This window comes from Xenopus laevis, chromosome 3S, assembly GCF_017654675.1.
Source record: "Xenopus laevis strain J_2021 chromosome 3S, Xenopus_laevis_v10.1, whole genome shotgun sequence".
NCBI classification, from domain to species: domain Eukaryota; kingdom Metazoa; phylum Chordata; class Amphibia; order Anura; family Pipidae; genus Xenopus; species Xenopus laevis.
Window position 1 is genome coordinate 37,720,682 of NC_054376.1, and position 6,727 is coordinate 37,727,408.

Genomic DNA, 6,727 nt, shown 5'->3' on the forward strand with positions numbered 1-6,727 from the left:
TCAATATATAGCAGGAACTCCCTCCTTGTTTTACAGAATATAGAATTTTCTTCCCATAAAGGGGAAAACAGATAATATGAGTTCAGTTAATTAAGAAAGCTGAATATTATAAAACAGCCTATTTGCAGCACATCAATAGGTTTTTCATTTACTACTCCTTTTAATACTGTTGTGCAATTACTTAGCTTTCATTGTATAGACTTTCTTTCTCATCAATATAAAGGGACAGGGTGGTTCCTATTTGAGCAGTAATTGAGCTACATGGAATTTGCCGGGTAACTCAGATGTCCATATACAAAGGTGGTTTCTTTTTAGACTGAATTATCTGTATACTTTATTATCTCAATCAGGTTTGGCTTTCATTTGTGTTTCTATTTTATTAGATTATAATGTAAGTTATGCTTAATGAATTAACAGTGTAAGTGAGCATTGGGTACTATATGTTCATCTAAGAGTGCTGTATAATTAATGGGCCAATAAACTTGTATACCGGTTTATTACAGTCTGGGGATTAACATGGCACGTATTATTACAACTGTGTTGCTTTATTGGAATCAAAACCAGCCTGTTGGGTTTATTTAATGTTTACATGATCTTCTAGTAGACTAAAGGTTTGAAGATCCAGAATATGGAAAGATCTATTATGCGGAAAACCCCAGGTCCTGAGCATTCTGCGTAACAAGGTCCCATACTTGTAGAATTTGAGCCTTTCTAGGAGCAGGTGAGAATCCTGTTCTGTAAAGTGTACCATGAATAAGGTGGGTATATACCAATAGGCAACACTCAACCTTCTACTCTCACCATTTTATTCAGGTTGCATTTTGTTCACAGCATGTCTTCTTTTCTTGGAATTAATGCACATAGGAATTATCTCTAAAAAAAAATCTATGGATTTCAATTTAAAGCTTTTCATGCAGCATTATGGGACTTTTGTCCTCTAGGTCCCTAATATACATAATATTACATAGCTGGACAGTCCTAATACAACCTATAACCTTAAGTAAATTGTTATTTTGAAATCCTACCCAAAACTTTACATTTTAGTAAATGTGTTTTCACTTGGATACATCATTTCCATTTAGCAAACAAAAGGTGTGATTTCATGTGTCAATCACTAGATGTCCCTATTTCTCTAAATCTGGAAAAACCTGCTTTAAGGAAACAGAAAAGGAAAGTGTGCTATGGAACAATTTGCAAGTGCTGATTTGCCTAGTGGTGCAAAAACACACACTGTAACCATTTAATTAGCACTTGTCTGTTAGCCATGCAAAGTGCGCTTTTTGCCTCTTGTGCCTTTTGGTGGAATGAAGCCTGTTAAGGGCCGAAAAGGAGTTAGGCTAGGCCTCCCCTTTCCCCTCAGGTGCAGCCTGCGTAGCTTAGCCTCCCCCATCCCTTCCCAGCTAGCCACCAGGTAAGAACAATGGAAGGGGGCTAGCAGTGGCGGAAAAAAGAGGGGCGGACTGGGGGAGGGAGAGGGGGAGGATGAAAATTGAGAGTAGGACTGGTCAGATATGGGATGACTTTTGACGTAGTTGGCCAGCTTAAATATATTGCAATATATGGACAAGCAATCCCTGTTTTGTTTAAAGGGTAAGGCAATCTTTTTTCCCTATTAATAAAATTAAGATCAACCATCATTTTTACCGGCCAGGGGTCAGGTAGGAATTTTTCTCATACCATTAATTAGCTGAAAAGAGTTTTTGCCTTCTTCTGCATTGAGCCCACTTATTTTGAGATACAAATTTTTGGGCAGTGAGCCCACATTTGGAGAATAAGAGCTGCAGCTGGGGTCAGGGTGTACTTAGACTTTGATTTTTTCAGCTGTTAAATAAAGTCTGTGACCTCCACAGATTTTGCTCAATTTTCATTTGATTCATTAAGAATTCTATTCTTAAATATATTGATAATGGGTTGAGTGCAGAGGACTCTTGTATTTGTCTATATGTATTTTGTGGTCACAGCCTCATTTCATCCCCGCCTAATGATTTTAAAAATTAGTGGTGAGCACAACTTTCCCTTGTTTGTTATAGTTATACAGGAGCAGTGACCAGCTCCATGTTGTAGCTCCCACCCTTCCCAGCTATAGTCAGGTGATCCGACTGGTGTCTAATAAAAGGGCAGCCAAGTATGGGGGTTTACTTTGAAAGCAGCAAGTAAGTTGCAGGTAAACCTAGTCCCTATGTAAAATGTATAATGAAGCAATAGAATTCTTAATGAATCAGATAAAATTGAGCATAGGACTGTCCAGATATGGGATGACTTTGACGTAGTTGGCCAGCTTAAATATATTGCAATATATGGACAAACAATCCCTGTTTTGTTTAAAGGGTAAGGCATTGTTCAGTAGCAGTATGCACAAAATGTCTCAATGTCTTAAATATATTGATAATGGGTTGAGTGCAGAGGAATCTTGTATTTCTCTCTCTCTCTCTTTCTCTTTCTATATATATATATATATATATATATATATATATATATATATATATATATAGATATATAGATATATACACACACGCTATATTCCCATGAACAGCTGCCCCTGTATATATCATATAACAGCTATTCAGGTAATGCATATTCTTTATTAAGGGCAGTGACATGTATCTAGGCAGTTAACAGTTTATCATGGTCAAAACAAAGAACTGCTCTGATAATTAAGTACAGGGGGCAACTATGAGGCAATTGAATAAAATTACTCAACACGTTGCACTCATCACTTATTTATGATGCCTCCCTGCTTGTGTGATTTATTGTGGCAGGTCCGTTAATGTGTCTTTTTATAACCTACACTACATAGTCTCCGCTGTTATTACATCATAGCTTGTGCGGCTTATTTTATTAGTTGCAGGTGCAAAATCATTAGTCTCGGGTCAAAACAATTGCAGCTGCTTCTTCTTTGAGGTGCTGGCCTTTGGAGTAGTTTAATCCATTTTGTCAGTTGCACAGTAGGATATGTAGAATTGGTCTTGATATGTTTATTTAATTGCAATCCACTACGGAAACAATTATATATTGGCTAAGCTTGCCAGATACATGTAGCAGCCAATCCAATTGAAATGTTCCAAAACACTTACCCACATTTAAGTTTCTCTCACCAGAGTTTATTTTTATTATAGTACATGTCCCCAAGCTCATGATATCCTCCCTTATTTATAGGTGACCGAATAGAGTATTCAGTTGTCTCCACTGTAGGTATGTGTTGACAGAATCTTATTAGGGACAATGTAAGTAGTTCTGTATATTTCCTGTATATTTTCGTAGGAAAGGAGGAAACCCACACAAGGGCAGGGGGATCACATAAACTTAGGAGCCCAAAGCACCAAGGTAGCAGCTCTAAACACTACCCTCCATGTTTTTAGCTGGAACTTTGGCTGTTTTAATGTAGAGGATGGAGAAAGCAAGACTAGTCTACTTACTAGTATATGGCAAAGAAAAGGTACAAGGAAAATGTAAATGTGACATCCCTGAAAGCAACTCTTGTTCTTCTATCTTTCCAAGAGGCCCTTAATTCATTTGTTGCCAGGCAACCTGAAGTTGGTTATTAATCAATGTCTGGAAGAGAATATAATGAGAATGGATCATGGAACCAATGGACAGTGAAGCACTTTAACATGTTAAATCATTTGGAAGAATTAAATGGGAACCAATATAAAGGACGAAACAACACAAACAGGCCCGGATTGGTGGTGAGGCCACAAAGGCCCGGGCCTAGGGCGACAAAATTTCAGGGGCAGCACATCATAGGGAGCGCGGCGGAGTGGGCAGTGCACACCAAAGATGGCGGGCTGTAGGACCTGGTGGCCTATGGGTGTCATATAAGGAAATCCAGGCCTGAACACAAAATGGCAAGATTTTTAAGGAAAAATTTAAGGGGTCATTTAGTACAAGACTGCAAGGGTGCATCCCCCTCTGGCTGCAGTCTGAAAAATAAAAAATTAAACACAAGGTGTAAACTGCAGTTTTAGAGGGCACAGGCCAGCACCTACGTAAGGGCAATACAGTAAGGACAAAACACTGTTGCAGCTTGCAGCCACTGCCTCCACTCCCTATTTTGCATTGTAGAGTGACATCCACAATAAGGGATAATTAGGTGGTGGGAAGGGGTAAGCCTTTATGACCTATCTGAAATACAGCACCCCCAAACACAGACAGTAATAATAAAATAACCCCTATATTCCCCTTACATGGCAGTGACTCCATTCAGCATGAATCTGCCTCGTGCCACAATAAAGAGTTTTAATAGACAGATGTAAAATCTGATACATTTTATTGTGTCACAGGACATTCCTGTCATGCAATATAATAGCAGAATAGAACATGTGTTATGTGCAATACTGCTACACTTTACTACAGCCAATACACTTGTCCCCACTGCATAGACAGTTTTATAGTCAAGTCCTTCTGTAACTGCCAGTTGTGAGATGATACTTGCGATACACACGGGTCGTTTCAGCTGAGAATTCAACATTGGCTGAGCCGCCACAGATTTACTTATCAATTGATGGGCTTGTGCAAAGAAATTTTACAGAAGGTTTAATGTAGCATGATGAAGCTGGATACATTGCAATGATGTTGCCTTTTATAATGCACAGTGTGCATCCTGATAGCTAATGTACGGTTACAGGAGCATGGAAAATATTCAATGAAAGTCCAAATATTGCTCAATGGCATTTAATCAAAGTCAATCAATTTGCAGACAGTGCAGCCCAGCGATGTAAAGTATTCATTAGAAGTGTCCCTGAGTTTTAGCAAATGATCTGACAATTAGTGATGGGTGAATTTGTCGATTCGCATAACAATTTCCACGTCAATTCTGACACTTTTTGGCGCCTGGCCGTCCGAATAATGTTGACGTGCAACGGTTTTGATGCGTGCGACTTTTCTGACACGCGTCCAAATTTTTTTGAAGCAGCCGAATTTTCGCAAATATATTCGCCACAATGTGTAAATTCACCACAAATTCGCAAATTTATTCGCCCATCACTACTGAAAATATTATACTATCCGGAAACCCATTATCCAGAAAGCTCCTAATTACAGAAAGGCCGTCTCCCATAGACCCCATCAAAAACAAATAATCCAGATTTTTAAACATTTTTCCTTTTCCTCTGTAATAATAAAACAGTACCTTGTAGTTGATCCAAACGAAGATATAATTAATCCTTATTGGAAGCAAAATCAGCTTATTGGGTTTATTTAATGTTGACATGATTTTCTAGTAGAATTTAGGTATGAAGATCCAAATTATGGAAAGATCTGTTATCCAGGAAACCCCAGGTCCTGAGCATTCTGGATAATAGGTCCCATTCCTGTAATATATTTGATACTAATCAATCCAGATTAGGGATGCACCGAATCCACTATTTTGGATTTGGCCGAACCCCTGAATCCTTTGCGACAGATTCGCCTAAATACTGAACCGAATCCTAATTTGCATATGCAAATTAGGCGTGGGAAGGGGAAAACATTTTTACTTCCTTGTTTTGTGACAAAAAGTCACACAATTTCCCTCCTGCCCCTAATTCGCATATGCAAATTCAGTTCAGCCGAGCAGAAGGATTCGGCCGAATCCAAATCCTGCTGAAAAAGGCCGAATCCTGGATTTTGTGTATCCCTAATCCAGATGCAAGACTGCTGCTAATTACAAAGAGTCATACACAAGTGTGTGTTCACCCTTGGAAATTTGCTATTGGTTTTCTCACTTTACTTGATGAAGATTTTAATGTTTCTAACCACACTTGACTATCAAAATTAATTGCAAAGTGCAATGGATTATTGAAACGATGTACATGTACAGCCATGTGATTAAATAAGGTCTGTGAGTGTGCAGTGTTTACCTGCTCCCTGATGCACATTTCTGCCAGCTAGATTGACTTTAATATTTATTTGTCACTGTTTCAAAATTCTTGCCTAGTATGCCTAATAGCTTGCCTGGGGAATATCACAATAGAGAACACGAGGTGGCGGCATAACAGGGGCGGTAAAGTAAAAGTAAGGGAGCACTTTAAGAATGGCTTGGATGATTTTTTGGACAGACATAATATTAAAGGCTATTGTGATACTAAACTCTATAGTTAATATAGATATGGGTATATAGAATTTATGTGAAAGTAGGGAGGGGTGTGTGTATGGATGCTGGGTTTTCATTTGGAGGGGTTGAACTTGATGGACTTTGTCTTTTTTCAACCCAATTTAACTATGTAACTATGTAACTTCGACTGGGATCGAGCCCTAGGTTTCTGCAAGAAATCCATTCAAATGTGCAACCTATTCAAAGTCTTTGTGACTGTTTTAATAATCCTGCACCCAGGACTGTCTTTTGATGCAGTCACTTCCCTGGCTTTGCGCATAGTGTTACTGATGCCAACATAATCTTTATCATCTGAATTGCAGTTCTAGTCCTGCCTGTCAACATTATTGTCCTTCAGGATATAAAAAAGGTCAAATAAATAACAGCAATGTTGCAGCATGCAGGCTCAATATTCAGCACAGTTCTGCCACCAGAGAGAAAAATGCTGCGATAGAATCTAAATGAGGTCTCATCTTCACAGAATGTACTGATCTCCCCTTTAACCATCAGGGTTTTATATATATATATATAGATATAGATGTAGATATATATATATATATATATATATATATAACAAACAAGGGAAAGTTGTGCTCACCACTAGTTTTTAAAATCATTAGGCGGGGGTGCAATGAGGGTGTGACCACAAAAAACATA